The sequence below is a fragment of the Siphateles boraxobius genome, unplaced genomic scaffold (genome assembly GCF_051911475.1).
Source record: "Siphateles boraxobius isolate OS27281-9 unplaced genomic scaffold, OSU_SipBor_1 63, whole genome shotgun sequence".
Classification (NCBI taxonomy): Eukaryota; Metazoa; Chordata; class Actinopteri; order Cypriniformes; family Leuciscidae; genus Siphateles; species Siphateles boraxobius.
The window spans coordinates 3,023,636-3,035,007 of NW_027509190.1; the positions used below are offsets into that span (position 1 = coordinate 3,023,636).

Genomic DNA, 11,372 nt, shown 5'->3' on the forward strand with positions numbered 1-11,372 from the left:
GCGGCGTCCGTGGCACAGGAGGGACGGCTGCTGCTCCGCTCCTACAATGGCCCCCTGCAGCACTCCCTTGACCAGCTCAGCCAAAGGGTGCTTGGCACGAGTATGGTCAAGGATTACACCAAGCCCAGGGAGTACACGGGTAAGAACACAATAGCCACCGCGCTTACACGTGTCCACACTGAATGATATTTGTACCAGACTGACTGATGCGATTTGTGTTGTTGTACTTCAGGGGAACTCATCGGCATCGAGTACCTGTACTCCCAGACGGGCAGAGTGCTGCAGGACGTCAGCTTGGACCCTGACATTCCGGACGCGGGGGGGGACGTTCCCCAACTCGTCGAGGATGACGAGCTCGCCGACGGCCCGCAGGAGGTGGAGGACCTCACCCTGCACGTGCCTGGCAAGTTCCCAGCTCCTCAGACGGACCCGCGGTCAGGGCGACCGGCTGACGCACCCGCGCCCGAGCCATCCAGTCCGACCGGTGCCCCCGAGCCCGCACCCCACTCCCCCGGCCGGTCCTCGCCAGAGCCTCAGCAGGCTGCTGAGGTAAGCACGCCACCTCTTTGTGGTCTGCGACTGCAGTGCATCTCGCATCACCAAAAACTGCGCTCGCTCTGTTCCATCCACCTGACTTATTGTTTTCCATCTCTTCTTGTGTGTCTGCAGGACTACAGAGGACCGGATGACCAGCCGGGGTACCTGGCCGTGGTCCAGTTGGCCACGGCCTTGGTGGGGTTGCGTCACGACCCGGCCTTGTCAGAGGGGAGGGTAGACGAGCTTATCAGGCTCTACGAGGCCCTGTCACCGTACGACAGGGCCCGAGTAGTTTACCCTCCCCGCTACAGGGACAGGCCAGCTCAGGGGCGCTTCATGGCAGCCAAGCCAAGCCGCACCAGTATACCTGGTGTGGAAAGCTTGAGACGGTAAGGCTACGCTTCCATCATACATTTCCCTGGTGTACAAACAAGCTGCTTTATGTAATGTTGCCCATTATCATGCTCATATCTGTCATTGTTTTTGTCCATTGTCCACAGCTGCCTGGTCGGAGAGACCTCTGGACCTGCCAGCAGTCCCAGCGCAAGCCGGCTGGTAGAGGCAGTATGCACCCAGCTCTGCCGCTTGATCCCCTCGGGCAGCCGTGCGCGCGGTGCCCGGAGGTCGCGGTGGGACAGCATACTGCTTCGGTACCAGCACATCCGGGACCTTGTGCTGGGCCACCAGAGGCTGATGGCTCGGGCGCCCATACAGCTCTTTGAGCTGAACGCCAGGACCCTCTCGCTGTGGTATGTTTGATGCTTTTGATGTTATGGTAATGACATGCTTGAATGGCATGCTCTCAAAATTGTACATGTAACTAAAACACTACGTTGAAATCCGTTTTCAGGTTCACCAGGATGCAGCGGGAGAAGGAGAGGACTGTGCTAGCTTCAGGCGTTGCAGCAGAGGGACGACCACCAGCGGCAGCGGCAGCGGGTTCGGCGCCGTGCCCAGCAACAGCGGTGGATCGTTCTCCGGCAGCAGCAACAGGCCAGGCGAGGACAGCAGCGCCAAGGGCGGCGGGACCTCTGGCAGCAGCACCGGCCGTGGCAGCACCGGCCGTGGCAGCACCGGTGCCTGTTCTGCCAGCGCCAGTGCGCCCACTGGCGCCTTTACCGCCTGCCCCCTCAGCTGTTGTCCTGGCCATACCACCGGCTGCTGCAGCTGCAACAGGACCTTTTCCGGCAACACAGCCTCTCTTTCTGGACCTCTCACTGCCCCAGCAGAGTGTGAGGGTGCTCCCCATCCCAACGCTCCCTCGGACAACGCCAGCCCCACACGTCCTCCCTCTGCCGCTGGCCGCCGCACATCACGCCGGCCCTCGGCTGCCTGCACCACCTCCTGCTCCCCCTCCTCAGCCTCGCTCTGCGTACAAAACTGAATGGCTGAGGAGGAAGAGGGCTGAGCAGAGGGCAGCGGCAGGAACAGTCGTCGCTGCCCGGGCCGGCGTGCCACAAGAACAAAAGTGCAGGAGATGCGGCCAGCCAAAGCGGAGGGAGACCGGACACACCCGCTACGGCAATGTACATTTTTGCTCTGCCGCCGCAGCGGGTAAGAGTGTGGAGGACTGGCTGAGGGAGATGAAGGACCAGGGTCGAGCCCCGGACTGATTTCGCATTCTCGCTGGGGCAGGTGTATATAGTTGTTTCAGTGTTTGTTTGTTTGTTTTTTAAAGACATTGACTTTACCCTCCACAAGGACCGGGACCTTGCCGCGGTGTGGAGGCTTCCTACAAACACCGGTCCACACCTGCCACAACTTTTCTACAGCAAAAAAAAAATTGTGTATCCCATTCACACCTGTATAACATTGCCATGCCTTTGTACTATTCTGATTCTTTGCACTGACAAGTTATATAGGCCTATACTGTGTGTGTATGCTGCCTATCATATGGCTTAAGAAAAAGAAAAGAAAACATTGTCTGTCCCATTCACACCTGTATAACACATTCACACCTGTATAACACATTGTCATGCATTTGTGCTGTTCTGATTTTATGCGCTGACAAGTTATATAGGCCTTTTGGACATGTGGGTATGTTCAATAATGTGGTCACTGTCTTTGGAGTTACGTCCAGTTGCCACTGGCTCTGTTGCCGCCGCGTTGGTACTTCACACTGTATGCTGCTGCATTATTTATCCATGCATGTCTGTAATGAGCCCTTATACTATGCGTCTGTCTGCTGTGATTGATGTGGTTTAAAATAAGAGGAATGAAGCCTTGTGCCACTGTTCTGCATCAATACCACTGTTCTGCATCTCGCCCCAGAACATTTATGCCATGTGTCTGCTCTGATGCTCTATTTGTATTATTATTATCATCATCATCATCATCATCATCAAAATCATCATGTTTTATTGTATTGTAGTTTGAAATAAATAATCTATTTCACACTGTAGTCTACTGCTGCTGTGTTTGGTGTTTTCTGCATCTATACATCATCATCATCAACAACAACTACAACAACAACAACAACAACTACTGATATTTAATTTATATTTTTTTTACTGAAGAAAAAGGTGAAACGAATAATACACGGCATGTAACTTTTATTTATACATTGAAATAAAATTATTGACATAATATAAATGTAATATAATGTTTAACATAACAAATTTTTATATATATGCAGAAAAAGGTGAAACAATATAAATACAATATATCTATGCAGAAAAGGGTGAAACAATATAAAAAGGGGAAACAATATGAATACAGTATATTATTTAACATAAACAATATAAATACAATATAATGTTTAACACAACAGATTTTAATATCTATGCAGAAAAAGGTGAAACAAATAATGCACGGCATGTTACTTTTATGTATACACATGAAATAGGCATAATATGAATATAATAGTGTGTAATATAATGTTTAATATTTGTGCTTCGGTCGGGATTCGATCCTACGCTTTGATGGTGTCTCGTTTGTACCGCGTTTGTGCGACTGGGCATGCGCGAAGGCACTAATGCGCATGCGCGAAAACAGAGAAGAACGATGGCGTAGCTTTTCGCAGGGGCCATGCTAATCTTCTCTGTATCGATCCAATTTTAGTATATGTGCTGCCTTAGCAAGCACAGGTTTGGTGCCCAGCTCAAGGCATATCTACACCTTGGGTTCCAGCGAGCTATCACCAAGGTGGTAGGGCCCAGCGAGTCATCTCGCCTCTGCATACCTTTGCTTGACACAATGATTGATGCAAAAGCTCAATGAGTTTAGGAATAGGACATCTTAGAGCTTTAGGGTTCACAAATGGCATCTACTGAAAGAATGGGGTGGGCAGACTTATGGATGGTACCAAAATACAAGCTCTGAATGGGCTGTGTACTCCAGGTTTTCGAGAAAAAATCGAGTTGGCAGAAAAACGGAAAGTGCTTAGCCGTTTGCGCCACCGTTGCATGCACTCGATGTAACTGGACACGAACTGCAGCAGGAGGAATTAATCCTCTGGAGACTTTGAGGTAGAGGCCCTCTGACACACGTCGGAAACAAAACCTTAAAGGACTTCACAGATTTTTTTATTTGATTTATTCTTTGATTTTTTCTCTAAATCGGTCTCCTTTCAGCATAGGCGCTGCATTAACAAGCAAAACAGCTCCGATAATTTGAGGCATATGCAGACCTGCGGGCCCAGCAAGTCCTCACCAAGGTGGTAGAGCCCAGCGAGCCATTTCACCACTTTAAAAAAACCTTGTTTATTAGTGTAGCCTGCCTTCCAGAGGATATATATTCACACACTTTGTAATTCATTCACTGGGCTATCATGCATTCAAACTAATCAAGAGTTGTAAACTTTGATGGGTTGCTGTTGTGTATTTTCATTTAGCTGTTCTCATGATTGCTGCATTTATAGACAACTGTGCCTAGGGTCTTGAAGTTCAATCACACCACATGTATGTTTTTCCACATTTTTTTCCACTTGGCATATGTAACTCTTTAGGTATTTACAGCACCGCTGGTCACTGTATGATAAAAATGTGAAAACATCATAAGTAGAAGTTTATTTTAGCTCAAGTTTGCTCTGTGTGAATGTATTGTTCTGTTTCAGTGGTGTTCTGTGACTCAACCTTGAAGGGAAAAGATATTGCCTTTGTGGTCAAACCCTGTTCCCCAACGGCATCTGCTGAAGAAAGGGAGTGGACACACTTGTCGATGGCCCCAGAGTACAAGCATAAAAAAAAGAGTTGGCAGGAAAACTTAGAGTGCGCTATAGACATTGGAGATATTGCCTTTGTGGTCAAACCCTGTTCCTCAACGGCATCTGCTGAAGAAAGGGAGTGGACACACTCGTCGATGGCCCCAGAGTACAAGCATAAAAAAAAGAGTTGGCAGGAAAACTGAGAGTGCGCAATCAGTTTAGGAATAGGACATCTTAGAGCTTTAGGGTTCATAAATGGCCAATTCCACCATGATGTATGAGAGCATCTACTGAAAGAATGGGGTGGGCAGACTTATGGATGGTACCAAAATACAAGCTCTGAATGGGCTGTGTACTCCAGGTTTTCGAGAAAAAATCGAGTTGGCAGAAAAACGGAAAGTGCTTAGCCGTTTGCGCCACCGTTGCATGCACTCGATGTAACTGGACACGAACTGCAGCAGGAGGAATTAATCCTCTGGAGACTTTGAGGTAGAGGTCCTCTGACACACGTCGGAAACAAAACCTTAAAGGACTTCACAGATTTTTTTATTTGATTTATTCTTTGATTTTTTCTCTAAATCGGTCTCCTTTCAGCATAGGCGCTGCATTAACAAGCAAAACGGCTCAGATAATTTGAGGCATATGCAGACCTGTGGGCCCAGCAAGTCCTCACCAAGGTGGTAGAGCCCAGCGAGCCATTTCACCACTTTAAAAAAAACTTGTTTATTAGTGTAGCCTGCCTTCCAGAGGATACATATTCACACACTTTGTAATTCATTCACTGGGCTATCATGCATTCAAACTAATCAAGAGTTGTAAACTTTGATGGGTTGCTGTTGTGTATTTTCATTTAGCTGTTCTCATGATTGCTGCATTTATAGACAACTGTGCCTAGGGTCTTGAAGTTCAATCACACCACATGTATGTTTTTCCACATTTACACGTATTCCTACTTGGCATATGTAACTCTTTAGGTATTTACAGCACCGCTGGTCACTGTATGATAAAAATGTGAAAACATCATAACTAGAAGTTTATTTTAGCTCAAGTTTGCTCTGTGTGAATGTATTGTTCTGTTTCAGTGGTGTTCTGTGACTCACCTTGAAGGGAAAAGATATTGCCTTTGTGGTCAAACCCTGTTCCCCACCGGCATCTGCTGAAGAAAGTGAGTGGATACACTTGTCGATGGCCCCAGAGCACAAGCATAAAAAAAAGAATTGGCAGGAAAACTGAGAGTGCGCTATAGACATTGGAGATGCACCAGTTCTTGACACAAGAGAACAAGAATGAAAACAAAGAGTGGCAGGAGGGGATGAATCAAGTCCAGTGAAGCAGGCTTTGATCACAGCTGCAAAAATATGGAGCGCTTCACGGATTTGCGTGTCATCCTTTCGCAGGGGCCATGCTAATCTTCTCTGTATCGATCCAATTTTAGTATATGTGCTGCCTTAGCAAGCACAGGTTTGTTGCCCAGCTCAAGGCATATCTACACCTTGGGTTCCAGCGAGCTATCACCAAGGTGGTAGGGCCCAGCGAGTCATCTCGCCTCTGCATACCTTTGCTTGACACAATGATTGATGCAAAAGCTCAATGAGTTTAGGAATAGGACATCTTAGAGCTTTAGGGTTCACAAATGGCCAATTCCACCATGATGTATGAGAGCATCTACTGAAAGAATGGGGTGGGCAGACTTATGGATGGTACCAAAATACAAGCTCTGAATGGGCTGTGTCCTCCAGATTTTCGAGAAAAAATCGAGTTGGCAGAAAAACGGAAAGTGCTTAGCCGTTTGCGCCACCGTTGCATGCACTCGATGTAACTGGACACGAACTGCAGCAGGAGGAATTAATCCTCTGGAGACTTTGAGGTAGAGGCCCTCTGACACACGTCGGAAACAAAACCTTAAAGGACTTCACAGATTTTTTTATTTGATTTATTCTTTGATTTTTTCTCTAAATCGGTCTCCTTTCAGCATAGGCGCTGCCTTAACAAGCAAAAAGGCTCAGCTAATTTGAGGCATATGCACACCTGGGGGCCCAGCAAGTCCTCACCAAGGTGGTAGAGCCCAGCGAGCCATTTCACCACTTTAAAAAAACCTTGTTTATTAGTGTAGCCTGCCTTCCAGAGGATACATATTCACACACTTTGTAATTCATTCACTGGGCTATCATGCATTCAAACTAATCAAGAGTTGTAAACTTTGATGGGTTGCTGTTGTGTATTTTCATTTAGCTGTTCTCATGATTGCTGCATTTATAGACAACTGTGCCTAGGGTCTTGAAGTACAATCACACCACATGTATGTTTTTCCACATTTACACGTATTCCTACTTGGCATATGTAACTCTTTAGGTATTTACAGCACCGCTGGTCACTGTATGATAAAAATGTGAAAACATCATAAGTAGAAGTTTATTTTAGCTCAAGTTTGCTCTGTGTGAATGTATTGTTCTGTTTCAGTGGTGTTCTGTGACTCAACCTTGAAGGGAAAAGATATTGCCTTTGTGGTCAAACCCTGTTCCCCAACGGCATCTGCTGAAGAAAGGGAGTGGACACACTTGTCGATGGCCCCAGAGTACAAGCATAAAAAAAAGAGTTGGCAGGAAAACTTAGAGTGCGCTATAGACATTGGAGATATTGCCTTTGTGGTCAAACCCTGTTCCTCAACGGCATCTGCTGAAGAAAGGGAGTGGACACACTCGTCGATGGCCCCAGAGTACAAGCATAAAAAAAAGAGTTGGCAGGAAAACTGAGAGTGCGCAATCAGTTTAGGAATAGGACATCTTAGAGCTTTAGGGTTCATAAATGGCCAATTCCACCATGATGTATGAGAGCATCTACTGAAAGAATGGGGTGGGCAGACTTATGGATGGTACCAAAATACAAGCTCTGAATGGGCTGTGTCCTCCAGGTTTTCGAGAAAAAATCGAGTTGGCAGAAAAACGGAGAGTGCTTAGCCGTTTGCGCCACCGTTGCATGCACTCGATGTAACTGGACACGAACTGCAGCAGGAGGAATTAATCCTCTGGAGACTTTGAGGTAGAGGCCCTCTGACACACGTCGGAAACAAAACCTTAAAGGACTTCACAGATTTTTTTATTTGATTTATTCTTTGATTTTTTCTCTAAATCGGTCTCCTTTCAGCATAGGCGCTGCCTTAACAAGCAGAAAGGCTCAGCTAATTTGAGGCATATGCACACCTGGGGGCCCAGCAAGTCCTCACCAAGGTGGTAGAGCCCAGCGAGCCATTTCACCACTTTAAAAAAACCTTGTTTATTAGTGTAGCCTGCCTTCCAGAGGATACATATTCACACACTTTGTAATTCATTCACTGGGCTATCATGCATTCAAACTAATCAAGAGTTGTAAACTTTGATGGGTTGCTGTTGTGTATTTTCATTTAGCTGTTCTCATGATTGCTGCATTTATAGACAACTGTGCCTAGGGTCTTGAAGTTCAATCACACCACATGTATGTTTTTCCACATTTTTTTCCACTTGGCATATGTAACTCTTTAGGTATTTACAGCACCGCTGGTCACTGTATGATAAAAATGTGAAAACATCATAAGTAGAAGTTTATTTTAGCTCAAGTTTGCTCTGTGTGAATGTATTGTTCTGTTTCAGTGGTGTTCTGTGACTCAACCTTGAAGGGAAAAGATATTGCCTTTGTGGTCAAACCCTGTTCCCCAACGCCATCTGCTTAAGAAAGGGAGTGGACACACTTGTCGATGGCCCCAGAGTACAAGCATAAAAAAAAGAGTTGGCAGGAAAACTTAGAGTGCGCTATAGACATTAGAGATATTGCCTTTGTGGTCAAACCCTGTTCCTCAACGGCATCTGCTGAAGAAAGGGAGTGGACACACTCGTCGATGGCCCCAGAGTACAAGCATAAAAAAAAGAGTTGGCAGGAAAACTGAGAGTGCGCAATCAGTTTAGGAATAGGACATCTTAGAGCTTTAGGGTTCATAAATGGCCAATTCCACCATGATGTATGAGAGCATCTACTGAAAGAATGGGGTGGGCAGACTTATGGATGGTACCAAAATACAAGCTCTGAATGGGCTGTGTCCTCCAGGTTTTCGAGAAAAAATCGAGTTGGCAGAAAAACGGAAAGTGCTTAGCCGTTTGCGCCACCGTTGCATGCACTCGATGTAACTGGACACGAACTGCAGCAGGAGGAATTAATCCTCTGGAGACTTTGAGGTAGAGGCCCTCTGACACACGTCGGAAACAAAACCTTAAAGGACTTCACAGATTTTTTTTATTTGATTTATTCTTTGATTTTTTCTCTAAATCGGTCTCCTTTCAGCATAGGCGCTGCATTAACAAGCAAAACGGCTCCGATAATTTGAGGCATATGCATACCTGGGGGCCCAGCAAGTCCTCACCAAGGTGGTAGAGCCCAGCGAGCCATTTCACCACTTTAAAAAAAACTTGTTTATTAGTGTAGCCTGCCTTCCAGAGGATACATATTCACACACTTTGTAATTCATTCACTGGGCTATCATGCATTCAAACTAATCAAGAGTTGTAAACTTTGATGGGTTGCTGTTGTGTATTTTCATTTAGCTGTTCTCATGATTGCTGCATTTATAGACAACTGTGCCTAGGGTCTTGAAGTTCAATCACACCACATGTATGTTTTTCCACATTTACACGTATTCCTACTTGGCATATGTAACTCTTTAGGTATTTACAGCACCGCTGGTCACTGTATGATAAAAATGTGAAAACATCATAACTAGAAGTTTATTTTAGCTCAAGTTTGCTCTGTGTGAATGTATTGTTCTGTTTCAGTGGTGTTCTGTGACTCAACCTTGAAGGGAAAAGATATTGCCTTTGTGGTCAAACCCTGTTCCCCAACGGCATCTGCTGAAGAAAGGGAGTGGACACACTTGTCGATGGCCCCAGAGTACAAGCATAAAAAAAAGAGTTGGCAGGAAAACTTAGAGTGCGCTATAGACATTGGAGATATTGCCTTTGTGGTCAAACCCTGTTCCTCAACGGCATCTGCTGAAGAAAGGGAGTGGACACACTCGTCGATGGCCCCAGAGTACAAGCATAAAAAAAAGAGTTGGCAGGAAAACTGAGAGTGCGCAATCAGTTTAGGAATAGGACATCTTAGAGCTTTAGGGTTCATAAATGGCCAATTCCACCATGATGTATGAGAGCATCTACTGAAAGAATGGGGTGGGCAGACTTATGGATGGTACCAAAATACAAGCTCTGAATGGGCTGTGTACTCCAGGTTTTCGAGAAAAAATCGAGTTGGCAGAAAAACGGAAAGAGCTTAGCCGTTTGCGCCACCGTTGCATGCACTCGATGTAACTGGACACGAACTGCAGCAGGAGGAATTAATCCTCTGGAGACTTTGAGGTAGAGGCCCTCTGACACACGTCGGAAACAAAACCTTAAAGGACTTCACAAATTTTTTTATTTGATTTATTCTTTGATTTTTTCTCTAAATCGGTCTCCTTTCAGCATAGGCGCTGCATTAACAAGCAAAACGGCTCCGATAATTTGAGGCATATGCAGACCTGGGGGCCCAGCAAGTCCTCACCAAGGTGGTAGAGCCCAGCGAGCCATTTCACCACTTTAAAAAAACCTTGTTTATTAGTGTAGCCTGCCTTCCAGAGGATACATATTCACACACTTTGTAATTCATTCACTGGGCTATCATGCATTCAAACTAATCAAGAGTTGTAAACTTTGATGGGTTGCTGTTGTGTATTTTCATTTAGCTGTTCTCATGATTGCTGCATTTATAGACAACTGTGCCTAGGGTCTTGAAGTTCAATCACACCACATGTATGTTTTTCCACATTTACACGTATTCCTACTTGGCATATGTAACTCTTTAGGTATTTACAGCACCGCTGGTCACTGTATGATAAAAATGTGAAAACATCATAACTAGAAGTTTATTTTAGCTCAAGTTTGCTCTGTGTGAATGTATTGTTCTGTTTCAGTGGTGTTCTGTGACTCACCTTGAAGGGAAAAGATATTGCCTTTGTGGTCAAACCCTGTTCCCCAACGGCATCTGCTGAAGAAAGTGAGTGGATACACTTGTCGATGGCCCCAGAGTACAAGCATAAAAAAAAGAATTGGCAGGAAAACTGAGAATGCGCTATAGACATTGGAGATGCACCAGTTCTTGACACAAGAGAACAAGAATGAAAGAGTGGCAGGAGGGGATGAATCAAGTCCAGTGAAGCAGGCTTTGATCACAGCTGCAAAAATATGGAGCGCTTCACGGATTTGCGTGTCATCCTTTCGCAGGGGCCATGCTAATCTTCTCTGTATCGATCCAATTTTAGTATATGTGCTGCCTTAGCAAGCACAGGTTTGGTGCCCAGCTCAAGGCATATCTACACCTTGGGTTCCAGCGAGCTATCACCAAGGTGGTAGGGCCCAGCGAGTCATCTCGCCTCTGCATACCTTTGCTTGACACAATGATTGATGCAAAAGCTCAATGAGTTTAGGAATAGGACATCTTAGAGCTTTAGGGTTCACAAATGGCCAATTCCACCATGATGTATGAGAGCATCTACTGAAAGAATGGGGTGGGCAGACTTATGGATGGTACCAAAATACAAGCTCTGAATGGGCTGTGTCCTCCAGATTTTCGAGAAAAAATCGAGTTGGCAGAAAAACGGAAAGTGCTTAGCCGTTTGCGCCACCGTTGCATG

The 11,372-nt window shown here is 45.8% G+C and overlaps 2 non-coding genes and 1 pseudogene across 2 annotated transcripts; all 3 read right to left on the bottom strand.

Moving 5' to 3' along the window:
• Positions 1–3,523: 3,523 nt before the first annotated feature.
• On the bottom strand, positions 3,524–3,621 carry LOC143719467 (U6 spliceosomal RNA; annotated as a pseudogene).
• A 2,412-nt stretch (positions 3,622–6,033) lies between these two features.
• LOC143719442 (U6 spliceosomal RNA) lies at positions 6,034–6,140 on the bottom strand. Its single transcript, XR_013196519.1, has one exon. It is a non-coding gene; the product is annotated as a U6 spliceosomal RNA (small nuclear RNA).
• A 4,777-nt stretch (positions 6,141–10,917) lies between these two features.
• On the bottom strand, positions 10,918–11,024 carry LOC143719443 (U6 spliceosomal RNA). The gene has a single exon (XR_013196520.1). It is a non-coding gene; the product is annotated as a U6 spliceosomal RNA (small nuclear RNA).
• Between the last annotated feature and the right edge of the window lie 348 nt (positions 11,025–11,372).